Source organism: Festucalex cinctus, chromosome 19, assembly GCF_051991245.1.
Source record: "Festucalex cinctus isolate MCC-2025b chromosome 19, RoL_Fcin_1.0, whole genome shotgun sequence".
Lineage (NCBI taxonomy): Eukaryota > Metazoa > Chordata > Actinopteri > Syngnathiformes > Syngnathidae > Festucalex > Festucalex cinctus.
Genome location: NC_135429.1, coordinates 17967957 through 17981218, shown reverse-complemented (window position 1 = coordinate 17981218; position 13262 = coordinate 17967957). Strand labels below are relative to the sequence as shown.

The window sequence follows — 13262 nt, the reverse complement described above, 5'->3', positions numbered from 1 at the left end:
CTGTTGGCAGGATTGGAAAACAGCATAGCTGTCTGGCATTCCCTATTTTAGTGACAGTTTTCCTTCTATGCCTGTCCAGGTAGCAAACACAGAGTCCTTTCCTCGTTAGTATTGTGGATAGTATCTTCTCCTGTCACGCGGAAGACTGGGGTGAGATGCCCCAACGGGCACTTGGTACCTGTGCTATTGTATTTTTGGATACTCAGTTTTCATTGCAAATTCAAAGAAAATTACCCTGTTTCCCACCCTTTTTCGAGTTGGGAACCTTCCGCGTGTGAGCCGAATGTGATAACCACTACACCATGGAAACAGACGCTGGTGTTTATCCTGTTGGCAGGATTGGAAAACAGCATAGCTGTCTGGCATTCCCGATTTTAGTGACAGTTTTCCCTCTACGCCTGTCCAGGTAGCAAGCACAGAGTCCTTTCCTCGTTAGTATAGTGGATAGTATCTCCGCCTGTCACGCGGAAGACTGGGGTTCGATTCCCCAACGGGGAGGTGGTGCCTGTGTGTTTTGCTTTTTGGATACTCAGTTTTCATTGCAAATTCAAAGAAAATTGCCAAGTTTCCACCCGGTTTCGAGCTGGGGACCTTTCGCGTGTTAGGCGAATGTGATAACCACTACACCATGGAAACGGACACTGGCGTTTACTCTGTTGGCCGGATTGGCAAACAGCATAGCTGTCTGGCATTCCCGATTTTAGTGACAGTTTTCCCTCTACGCCTGTCCAGGTAGCAAGCACAGAGTCCTTTCCTCGTTAGTATAGTGGATAGTATCTCTGCCTGTCACGCGCAAGACTGTGGTTAGATTCCCTGAAGGCGAGGTGAGTGCAGGTGCAATTCAATTTTTGGATACTCAGTTTTCATTGCAAATACAAAGAAAATTACCCTGTTTCCCACCCTGTTTCGAGTTGGGAACCTTTCGCGTGTGAGCCGAATGTGATAACCACTACACCATGGAAACAGACACTGGCGTTTATCCTGTTGGCAGGATTGGCAAACAGCATAGCTGTCTGGCATTCACAAGTTTAGTGACAGTTTTACCTCTACGCCTGTCCAGGTCGCAAGCACAGAATCCTTTCCTCGTTAGTATAGTGGATAGTATCTCCTCCTGTCACGCGGAAGACTGGGGTTCGATTGCCCAACGGGGAGGTGGTGCCTGTGTGTTTTGCTTTTTGGAAACTCAGTTTTCATTGCAAATACAAAGAAAATTACCCTGTTTCCCACCCTGTTTCGAGTTGGGAACCTTCCGCGTGTGAGCCGAATGTGATAACCACTACACCATGGAAACAGACGCTGGCGTTTATCCTGTTGGCAGGATTGGCAAACAGCATAGCTGTCTGGCATTCACGTTTAGTGACAGTTTTACCTCTACACCTGTCCAGGTCTCAAGCACAGAATCCTTTCCTCGTTAGTATAGTGGATAGTATCTCCTCCTGTCACGCGGAAGACTGGGGTTCGATTCCCCAACGGGGAGGTGGTCCCTGTGTGTTTTGCTTTTTGGATACTCAGTTTTCATTGCAAATACAAAGAAAATTACCCTGTTTCCCACCCTGTTTCGAGTTGGGAACCTTCCGCGTGTGAGCCGAATGTGATAACCACTACACCATGGAAACAGACGCTGGGGTTTATCCTGTTGGCAGGATTGGAAAACAGCATAGCTGTCTGGCATTCCCGATTTTAGTGACAGTTTTCCCTCTACGCCTGTCCAGGTAGCAAGCACAGAGTCCTTTCCTCGTTAGTATAGTGGATAGTATCTCCGCCTGTCACGCGGAAGACTGGGTTTCGATTCCCCAACGGGGAGGTGGTGCCTGTGTGTTTTGCTTTTTGGATACTCAGTTTTCATTGCAAATACAAAGAAAATTACCCTGTTTCCCACCCTGTTTCGAGTTGGGAACCTTTCGCGTGTGAGCCGAATGTGATAACCACTACACCATGGAAACAGACACTGGCGTTTATCCTGTTGGCAGGATTGGCAAACCGCATAGCTGTCTGGCATTAAGTTTAGTGACAATTTTACCTCTACGCCTGTCAAGGTCGCAAGCACAGAATCCTTTCGTCGTTAGTATAGTGGATAGTATCTCCTCCTGTCACGCGGAAGACTGGGGTTCGATTCCCCAACGGGGAGGTGGTGCCTGTGTGTTTTGCTTTTTGGATACTCAGTTTTCATTGCAAATACAAAGAAAATTACCCTGTTTCCCACCCTGTTTCGAGTTGGGAACCTTCCGCGTGTGAGCCGAATGTGATAACCACTACACCATGGAAACAGACGCTGGCGTTTATCCTGTTGGCAGGATTGGCAAACAGCATAGCTGTCTGGCATTCACAAGTTTAGTGACAGTTTTACCTCTACGCCTGTCCAGGTCGCAAGCACAGAATTCTTTCCTCGTTAGTATAGTGGATAGTATCTCCTCCTGTCACGCGGAAGACTGGGGTTCGATTCCCCAACGGGGAGGTGGTGCCTGTGTGTTTTGCTTTTTGGATGCTCAGTTTTCATTGCAAATACAAAGAAAATTACCCTGTTTCCCACCCTGTTTCGAGTTGGGAACCTTCCGCGTGTGAGCCGAATGTGATAACCACTACACCATGGAAACAGACGCTGGCGTTTATCCTGTTGGCAGGATTGGAAAACAGCATAGCTGTCTTGCATTGCCGATTTTAGTGACAGTTTTCCCTCTACGCCTGTCCAGGTAGCAAGCACAGAGTCCTTTCCTCATTAGTATAGTGGATAGTATCTCCGCCTGTCACGCGGAAGACTGGGTTTCGATTCCCCAACGGGGAGGTGGTGCCTGTGTGTTTTGCTTTTTGGATACTCAGTTTTCATTGCAAATACAAAGGAAATTCCCCTGTTTCCCACCCTGTTTCGAGTTGGGAACCTTTCGCGTGTGAGCCGAATGTGATAACCACTACACCATGGAAACAGACAATGGCGTTTATCCTGTTGGCAGGATTGGCAAACCGCATAGCTGTCTGGCATTAAGTTTAGTGACAATTTTACCTCTACGCCTGTCCAGGTCGCAAGCACAGAATCCTTTCGTCGTTAGTATAGTGGATAGTATCTCCTCCTGTCACGCGGAAGACTGGGGTTCGATTCCCCAACGGGGAGGTGGTGCCTGTGTGTTTTGCTTTTTGGATACTCAGTTTTCATTGCAAATACAAAGAAAATTACCCTGTTTCCCACCCTTTTTCGAGTTGGGAACCTTCCGCGTGTGAGCCGAATGTGATAACCACTACACCATGGAAACAGACGCTGGTGTTTATCCTGTTGGCAGGATTGGAAAACAGCATAGCTGTCTGGCATTCCCTATTTTAGTGACAGTTTTCCTTCTATGCCTGTCCAGGTAGCAAGCACAGAATCCTTTCCTCGTTAGTATAGTGGATAGTATCTCCTCCTGTCACGCGGAAGACTGGGGTTCGATTCCCCAACGGGGAGGTGGTGCCTGTGTGTTTTGCTTTTTGGATACTCAGTTTTCATTGCAAATACAAAGAAAATTACCCTGTTTCCCACCCTTTTTCGAGTTGGGAACCTTCCGCGTGTGAGCCGAATGTGATAACCACTACACCATGGAAACAGACGCTGGTGTTTATCCTGTTGGCAGGATTGGAAAACAGCATAGCTGTCTGGCATTCCCTATTTTAGTGACAGTTTTCCTTCTATGCCTGTCCAGGTAGCAAACACAGAGTCCTTTCCTCGTTAGTATTGTGGATAGTATCTTCTCCTGTCACGCGGAAGACTGGGGTGAGATGCCCCAACGGGCACTTGGTACCTGTGCTATTGTATTTTTGGATACTCAGTTTTCATTGCAAATACAAAGAAAATTACCCTGTTTCCCACCCTGTTTCGAGTTGGGAACCTTCCGCGTGTGAGCCGAATGTGATAACCACTACACCATGGAAACAGACGCTGGCGTTTATCCTGTTGGCAGGATTGGAAAACAGCATAGCTGTCTTGCATTCCCGATTTTAGTGACAGTTTTCCCTCTACGCCTGTCCAGGTAGCAAACACAGAGTCCTTTCCTCGTTAGTATAGTGGATAGTATCTCCGCCTGTCACGCGGAAGACTGGGTTTCGATTCCCCAACGGAGAGGTGGTGCCTGTGTGTTTTGCTTTTTGGATACTCAGTTTTCATTGCAAATACAAAGAAAATTACCCTGTTTCCCACCCTGTTTCGAGTTGGGAACCTTTCGCGTGTGAGCCGAATGTGATAACCACTACACCATGGAAACAGACACTGGCGTTTATCCTGTTGGCAGGATTGGCAAACCGCATAGCTGTCTGGCATTAAGTTTAGTGACAATTTTACCTCTACGCCTGTCAAGGTCGCAAGCACAGAATCCTTTCGTCGTTAGTATAGTGGATAGTATCTCCTCCTGTCACGCGGAAGACTGGGGTTCGATTCCCCAACGGGGAGGTGGTGCCTGTGTGTTTTGCTTTTTGGATACTCAGTTTTCATTGCAAATACAAAGAAAATTACCCTGTTTCCCACCCTTTTTCGAGTTGGGAACCTTCCGCGTGTGAGCCGAATGTGATAACCACTACACCATGGAAACAGACGCTGGTGTTTATCCTGTTGGCAGGATTGGAAAACAGCATAGCTGTCTGGCATTCCCTATTTTAGTGACAGTTTTCCTTCTATGCCTGTCCAGGTAGCAAACACAGAGTCCTTTCCTCGTTAGTATTGTGGATAGTATCTTCTCCTGTCACGCGGAAGACTGGGTTTAGATTCCCCAACGGGCACTTGGTACCTGTGTTATTGTATTTTTGGATACTCAGTTTTCATTGCAAATTCAAAGAAAATTGCCAAGTTTCCACCCGGTTTCGAGCTGGGGACCTTTCGCGTGTTAGGCGAATGTGATAACCACTACACCATGGAAACAGACGTAGGCGTTTATACTGTTGGCAGGATTGGCAAACAGCAGAGCTGTCTGGCGTTCCCTATTTTAGTGACAGTTTTCCCTCTATGCCTGTCCATGTAGCAAACACAGAGTCATTTCCTCGTTCGTATAGTGGATAGTATCTTCTCCTGTCACGCGGAAGACTGGGGTGAGATTCCCCATCGGGCACTTGGTACCTGTGCTATTGTATTTTTGGATACTCAGTTTTCATTGCAAATTCAAAGAAAATTGCCAAGTTTCCACCCGGTTTCGAGCTGGGGACCTTTCTCGTGTGAGGCGAATGTGATAACCACTACACCATGGAAACAGACACTGGAGTTTATCCTGTTGGCAGGATTGGCAAACAGCATAGCTGTCTTGCATTCCCGATTTTAGTGACAGTTTTCCCTCTACGCCTGTCCAGGTAGCAAGCACAGAGTCCTTTCCTCGTTAGAATAGTGGATAGTATCTCCGCCTGTCACGCGGAAGACTGGGGTTCGATTCCCCAACGGGGAGGTGGTGCCTGTTTGTTTTGCTTTTTGGATACTCAGTTTTCATTGCAAATTCAAAGAAAATTGCCAAATTTCCACCCGGTTTCGAGCTGGGGACCTTTCGCGTGTTAGGCGAATGTGATAACCACTACACCATGGAAACAGACACTGGCGTTTACTCTGTTGGCCGGATTGGCAAACAGCATAGCTGTCTGGCATTCCCGATTTTAGTGGCAGTTTTCCCTCTACGCCTGTCCAGGTAGCAAGCACAGAGTCCTTTCCTCGTTAGTATAGTGGATAGTATCTCTGCCTGTCACGCGCAAGACTGTGGTTAGATTCCCTGAAGGGGAGGTGAGTGCAGGTGCAATTCAATTTTTGGATACTCAGTTTTCATTGCAAATACAAAGAAAATTACCCTGTTTCCCACCCGGTTTCGAGTTGGGAACCTTTCGCGTGTGAGGAGAATGTGATAACCACTACACCATGGAAACAGACACTGGCGTTTATCCTGTTGGCAGGATTGGCAAACAGCATAGCTGTCTGGCATTCACAAGTTTAGTGACAGTTTTACCTCTACGCCTGTCCAGGTAGCAAGCACAGAGTCCTTTCCTCGTTAGTATAGTGGATAGTATCTCCGCCTGTCACGCGGAAGACTGGGGTTCGATTCCCCAACGGGGAGGTGGTGCCTGTGTGTTTTGCTTTTTGGATACTCAGTTTTCATTGCAAATACAAAGAAAACTAGAGCTGCGAGCAGCTATAAAGGGCCCTCGCAGCCCGGGCCACGTTGGGGTCCTTGCACGTTGGGGTACTTGCACGTTGGGGTACTGGCACGTTGGGGTACTGGCATATTGGAAGCAAAATTTCTTTTAAAATGGCATAATAAACGTTTACATGTAGAATATTTTTTTGCCAGTGTGTGTGTCAAGCTCAACGGGTTTTGGTGATTGTTAAGACCTGCAAAAATCAGCGTCCTTTTTTATTTTTAGGCAATGAGTTGCCCTGATTGGTATTTTTTTGTAAAAGTGTATATACACATCATCGCTCGTTGTACTCATTGCACAATGTTACTTTTATTGTCCAAAGGGGCAATCAAAAATGAATAAAACAAAATGGAAACGTACATACGTTTGGATCGGTGTGAAGCCAGTGAACAATTTGAGTGGTGGAAACTAAAAGAATATTCATAAATGACTTAGTTATCACACTTAGTATGAGTGTACATTTTTTGTACAAAATACCGTATGTGGGGTATTTTTATTTTTTTTATATATAAGCCTCAAGGGCTAGGTTGTGCTGTATTTATAACTGAATGTTGTGATAGAGATACCTTCAGGCCTTGATTATAAGCATACATGTCAAGTGTGGGATATTTTTTGGAGCATGTACCGTGGAGTTATTAAGCATATCCTTCATTCACGATATTGCTTTTAATGTCCATAGAGGCTATCAAAAATAAATAAAAATATATATATGTTTGGATAAGTCTGATGCCAGTGAACATTTTGAGTGGTGGAAACTAAAAGAATATTCATAAATGACTTCGTTATCACACTTAGAATGAGTTTACATTTTTTGTACAAAATACCGTATGTGGGGTATTTTTTTTTCATGCCTCAAGGGCTAGGTGGCGCTGCATATATAACTGAATGTTGTCATAGAGATAACTTCAGGCCTTGACGATAAACATACATGTCAAGTTTGGGATTTTTTTGGAGCATGTACCGGGGAGTTATCAAGCATATCCTTTTTCATTGCGAAACACAAATTTTGATGCCCCGCCCTCATCATATAGTATTTCGAAAAGTCAATATTTTCCCCCCTGTCGTTGGCTCAGGTCTTGACATGGTCCAGGCCAAGTCTTAACTCAGTCGGATGAAACGTGTAGGAGAAGTGGGCAAAAGTCTGCCCCCTGTGAATGTGCAAAAATCGTCAAAAATGGGACATTCAAAAATTCGTAGCTCACTTCCTGTTCATTTTAGCATATGGGTACAAGATACTTTTTTGTAGGTCTTGGGCTCCCTCATACACCTAAAAATATTCGGCGTTCTTGCTTAAACGTACAACCGGGGCTGCTTCGTTAAAAATTTCGAGGGGGCGCTATTGAGTCATTTTTGTAAAAATAGCACAATCAACAATAAAATATTGCTCATTTTACCAGGCCAGATGTGTGTGCCATGTTTCAGGAGTTTCTGTGCATGTTTAGACCCTCAAAACTGGTGTTGTTTTCTTGGCGAACAGCGCTTAGCCACGCCTACAGCAATTCGCGAAAACTCACAAACTTCGTGTTGTGAAATCATGAAGGCCGAAACCCTCCTCTGAGCAAATATGAGGTAGGTCCAGTTAACGTGTTTGGAGAAAAACGTAGAAGAAAATTCGTAAGAAAAAAAATTGCCACTAGGTGGCGCTATCAGTTAGATGAAATGTAAGTTAGTAGATGTCTTTAGAGCTGGACTCTCATCAAATGTGTGAAATTTTGAGAAGATAGGATCATCTCGGTCAAGTTAATGCAGCTTTTATTGTCACGAAAAATCTTCAGACTTTGCGTCACCGTAGCGGCCACGCCCTTTGGCGAAAAGTTACAATATTCGGTGTGGGGCATCATCAACATCTTAAGGCTTTTCTGACCAATTTTCAACTGGATCCCTTCAACGAGCTCAGCACAGTAACTAAAAACGTAAAGTATGACATTTATTGTAACCACTAGGTGGCGCTATATGTATATCTGAATTTTGTCATATAGATGTTTTCAGGCCGTGACTATTACGTTGCCTGAGAAGTTTGAGATTTTTTGGAGCTTGTACATGGGAGTTATTCAGCATTTGCTCTTTCTGGAAAAATGAAATTTTAAAGGCAATATTTGATGCCCCGCCCCCGTCATATAGTATTTCGAAAAGGCAAGACTTTTTGCCCAACTGTTCTCTTAGGTCTTGAGATGATAAATGCCAAGTTTGAAGTCAATGGGATGAAAAATGTTTGCATAGGGGGAAAAAGCATGACCACAGTGAATGTGCCAAAATAGGCCAAAGTTGGACATTAAAAAATTCATAGCTCACTTCCTGTACATTTTAACTACATGGTCCCAATGGACTTTTTTGTGGGTCTCGGGGTGCTACACGTGCCTGCCAATTTGCGTTGCTCTAGCTCAAACGTGCCGGGCTTGGTTTTTATTTTTCTATGCTAGGGGGCGCTATAGAGTCGCGTTGTTATAACGACTTCATAATATCAAATTTTTCGCCGGACCTGAGGAGTGTGCAAAGTTCGGTGAGTTTTCGTGAATATTTAGGTACCCAAAATCGCGATTGTTTGCGGAGAATAAAGAAGAATAATAATAACTAGAGCTGCGAGCAGCTATAAAGGGCCCTCGCAGCCCGGGCCACGTTGGGGTCCTTGCACGTTGTGGTACTTGCATGTTGGGGTACTGGCACATTGGGGTACTGGCATATTGGAAGCAAAATTTCTTTGAAAATGGCATAATAAACGTTTACATGTAGAATATTTTTTTGCCAGTGTGTGTGTCAAGCTCAACGGGTTTTGGTGATTGTTAAGACCTGCAAAAATCTGCGTCCTTTTTTATTTTTAGGCAATGAGTTGCCCTGATTGGTATTTTTTTTGTAAAAGTGTATATACACATCATCGCTCGTTGTACTCATTGCACAATGTTACTTTTATTGTCCAAAGGGGCAATCAAAAATGAATAAAACAAAATGGAAACGTACATACGTTTGGATCGGTGTCAAGCCAGTGAACAATTTGAGTGGTGGAAACTAAAAGAATATTCATAAATGACTTAGTTATCACACTTAGAATGAGTGTACATTTTTTGTACAAAATACCGTATGTGGGGTATTTTTATTTTTTTTTTATATAAGCCTCTAGGGCTAGGTGGCGCTGTATTTATAACTGAATGTTGTCATAGAGATACCTTCAGGCCTTGATTATAAGCATACATGTCAAGTGTGGGATTTTTTTTGGAGCATGTACCGTGGAGTTATTAAGCATATCCTTCATTCACGATATTGCTTTTAATGTACATAGAGGCTATCAAAAATAAATAAATATATATATATGTTTGGATAAGTCTGATGCCAGTGAACATTTTGAGTGGTGGAAACTAAAAGAATATTCAGAAATGACTTTGTTATCACACTTAGAATGAGTGTACATTTTTTGTACAAAATACCGTATGTGGGGTATTTTTTTTTTATTCCTCAAGGGCTAGGTGGCGCTGCATATATAACTGAATGTTGTCACAGAGATAACTTCAGGCCTTGACGATAAACATACATGTCAAGTTTGGGATTTTTTGGAGCATGTACCGGGGAGTTATCAAGCATATCCTTTTTCATTGCGAAACACAAAATTTGATGCCCCGCCCTCATCATATAGTATTTCGAAAAGTCAAAATTTTTCCCCCTGTCGTTGGCTCAGGTCTTGACATGGTCCAGGCCAAGTCTTAACTCAGTCGGATGAAACGTGTAGGAGAAGTGGGCAAATGTCTGCCCCCTGTGAATGTGCAAAAATCGTAAAAAATGGGACATTCAAAAATTCATAGCTCACTTCCTGTTCATTTTAGCATATGGGTCCAAGAGACTTTTTTGTAGGACTTGGGCTCCCTCATACACCTAAAAATATTTGTCGTTCTTGCTTAAACGTACAACCGGGGCTGCTTTGTTAAAAACTTCTAGGGGGCGCTATTGAGTCATTTTTGTAAAAAGTAGCACAATCAACAATAAAATATGGCTCATTTTACCAGGCCAGATGTGTGTGCCAAGTTTCATGAGTTTCTGTGCATGTTTAGACCCTCAAAACTGGCGTTGTTTTCTTGGCGAACAGCGCTTAGCCACACCCACAGCAATTCGCGAAAACTCACAAACTTCGTGTTGTGACATCATGAAGGCCGAAACCCTCATCTGAGCAAATATGAGGTAGGTCCAGTTAACGTGTTTGGAGAAAAACGTAGAAGAAAATTCGTAAGAAAAAAAATTGCCACTAGGTGGCGCTATCAGTTAGATGAAATATAGGTCAGTAGATGTCTTTAGGGCTGGACTCTCATCAAATGTGTGAAATTTTGAGAAGATAGGATCATCTCGGTCAAGTTAATGCAGCTTTTATTTTCACGAAAAATCTTCAGACTTTGCGTCACCGTAGCGGCCACGCCCTTTGGCGAAAAGTTACAATATTCGGTGTGGGGCATGATCAACATCTTAAGGCTTTTCTGACCAATTTTCAAATGGATCCTTTCAACAAGCTCAGCACAGTAGCTAAAAACGTAAAGTATGACATTTATTGTAACCACTAGGTGGCGCTATATGTATAACTGAATTTTATCATATAGATGTTTTCAGGCCGTGACTATTACGTTGCCTGAGAAGTTTGAGATTTTTTGGAGCTTGAACATGGGAGTTATTAAGCATTTGCTCTTTCTCGACAAATGAAATTTTAAAGGCAATATTTGATGCCCCGCCCCCGTCATATAGTATTTCAAAAAGGCAAGATGTTTTGCCCAGTTGTTCTCTCAGGTCTTGAGATGATAAATGCCAAGTTTGAAGTCAATTGGATGAAAAATGTTTGCAAAGGGGGAAAAAGCATGACCACAGTGAATGTGCCAAAATAGGCCAAAATTGGACATTAAAAAATTCATAGCTCATTTCCTGTACATTTTAGCTACATGGTCCCAATAGACTTTTTTGTGCGTCTCGGGGTGCTACACGTGCCTGCCAATTTTTGTTGCTCTAGCTCAAACGTGCCGGGCTTGGTTTTTATTTTTCTACGCTAGGGGGCGCTATCGAGTCGCATTGTTATGACGACTTAATAATATCAAATTTTTCGCCGGGCCTGAGGAGTGTGCAAAGTTCGGTGAGTTTTCGTGAATGCTTAGGTACCCAAAATCGCGATCGTTTGCGGAGAATAAAGAAGAATAATAATAATAATAATAATAATAATAATAATAATAATAATAATAATAATAATAATAATAATAATAATTTTTACAAAAACAATAGGGACCTCGCAGCGGTCGCTGCTCGGGCCCTAATAACTAGAGCTGCGAGCAGCTATAAAGGGCCCTCGCAGCCCGGGCCACGTTGGGGTACTTGCACGTTGGGGTACTTGCACGTTGGGGTACTGGCACGTTGGGGTACTGGCAAGTTTAGGTACGGCACATTGGAAGCAGAATTTCTTTGAAAATGGCATGATAAACCTTGACATGTGGATTTTTTTTTTTTTTGTAAAAATACCGTTAAGTTGGTGTATTTTTTTTTATGCCTCTAGGGCTAGGTGGCGCTGTATATATAATGGAATGTTGTCATAGGGATACCTTCAAGCCTTGACTCTAAACATACATGTCAAGTGTGGGATTTTTTTGGAGCATGTACCGTGGAGTTATTAAGCATATCCTTCATTCACGATATTGCTTTTAATGTCCATTAGAGGCTATCAAAAATAAATAAAAAAGTACATGTTTGGATAAGTCTAATGCCAGTGAACATTTTGAGTGGTGGAAAGTAAAAGAATATTCATAAATGACTTAGTTATCACACTTAGAATGAGTTTACATTTTTTGTACAAAATACCGTATGTGGGGTATTTTTTTGTTTTGCCTCAAGGGCGAGGTGGCGCTGCATATATAACTGAATGTTGTCATAGAGATACCTTCAGGCCTTGACGATAAACATACATGTCAAGTTTGGGATTTTTTGGAGCATGTATCGGGGAGTTATTAAGCATATCCTTTTTCAGTGCGAAACACAAATTTTGATGCCCCGCGCTCATCATATAGTATTTCCAAAAGTCAAGATTTTTCCGTCTGTTGTTGGCTCAGGTCTTGACATGGTCCAGGTCAAGTCATAAGTCAGTCGGATAAAACATGTAGGAGAAGTGGGCAAAAGTATGCCCCCTGAAAATGTGCAAAAATCGTCAAAAATGGGACATTCAAAAATTCGTACCTCACTTCCTGTTCATTTTAGCATATGGGTCCAAGAGACTTTTTTGTAGGTCTTTGGCTCCCTCATACACGTAAAAATTTTCGTAGATCTTGCTTAAACGTAGAATCGGGGCTGCTTCGTTAAAGATTTCTAGGGGGCGCTATTGAGTCATTTTTGTAAAAATAGTACAATCAACAATAAAATATTGTTCATTTTACCAGGCCAGATGTGTGTGCCAAGTTTCATGAGTTTCTGCGCATGTTTAGACCCTCAAAACTGGCGTTGTTTTCTTGGCGAACAGTGCTTAGCCACGCCCACAGCGATTCGCGAAAACTCACAAACTTCGTGTTGTGACATCATGAAGGCCGAAACCCTCATCTGAGCAAATATGAGGTTGGTCCAGTTAACGTGTTTGGAGAAAAATGTACAAGAAAATTCGTAAGAAAAAAAATTGCCACTAGGTGGCGCTATCAGTAAGATGAAATATAAGTTCGTAGATGTCTTAAGGGCTGGACTCTCATCAAATGTGTGAAATTTTGAGAAGATAGGATCATCTCGGTCAAGTTCATGCAGCTTTTATTGTCACGAAAAATTTTCGGACTTTGCGTCACCGTAGCGGCCACGCCCTTTGGCGAAAAGTTACAATATTCGGTGTGGGGCATGATCAACATCTTAAGGCTTTTCTGACCAATTTTCAACTGGATCCCTTCAACGAGCTCGGCACAGTAGCTAAAAACGTAAAGTATGACATTTATTGTTACCACTAGGTGGCGCTATATGTATAACTGAATTTTATCATATAGATGCTTTCAGGCCGTGACTATTACGTTGCCTGAGAAGTTTGAGATTTTTTGGAGCTTGAACATGGGAGTTATCACACTTAGAATGAGTTGACATTTTTTGTACAAAATACCGTATGTGGGGTATTTTTTTTTCACGCCTGAAGGGCTAGGTGGCGCTGCATATATAACTGA

The 13262-nt window shown here is 43.0% G+C and overlaps 3 non-coding genes across 3 annotated transcripts; all 3 read right to left on the bottom strand.

Moving 5' to 3' along the window:
- Nucleotides 1-563: 563 nt before the first annotated feature.
- trnav-aac (transfer RNA valine (anticodon AAC)) lies at nt 564-636 on the bottom strand. Its single transcript has one exon. It is a non-coding gene; the product is annotated as a tRNA-Val (tRNA).
- A 4167-nt stretch (nt 637-4803) lies between these two features.
- On the bottom strand, nt 4804-4876 carry trnav-aac (transfer RNA valine (anticodon AAC)). Its single transcript has one exon. It is a non-coding gene; the product is annotated as a tRNA-Val (tRNA).
- A 579-nt stretch (nt 4877-5455) lies between these two features.
- Nucleotides 5456-5528, bottom strand: trnav-aac (transfer RNA valine (anticodon AAC)). Its single transcript has one exon. It is a non-coding gene; the product is annotated as a tRNA-Val (tRNA).
- Nucleotides 5529-13262: the final 7734 nt, after the last annotated feature.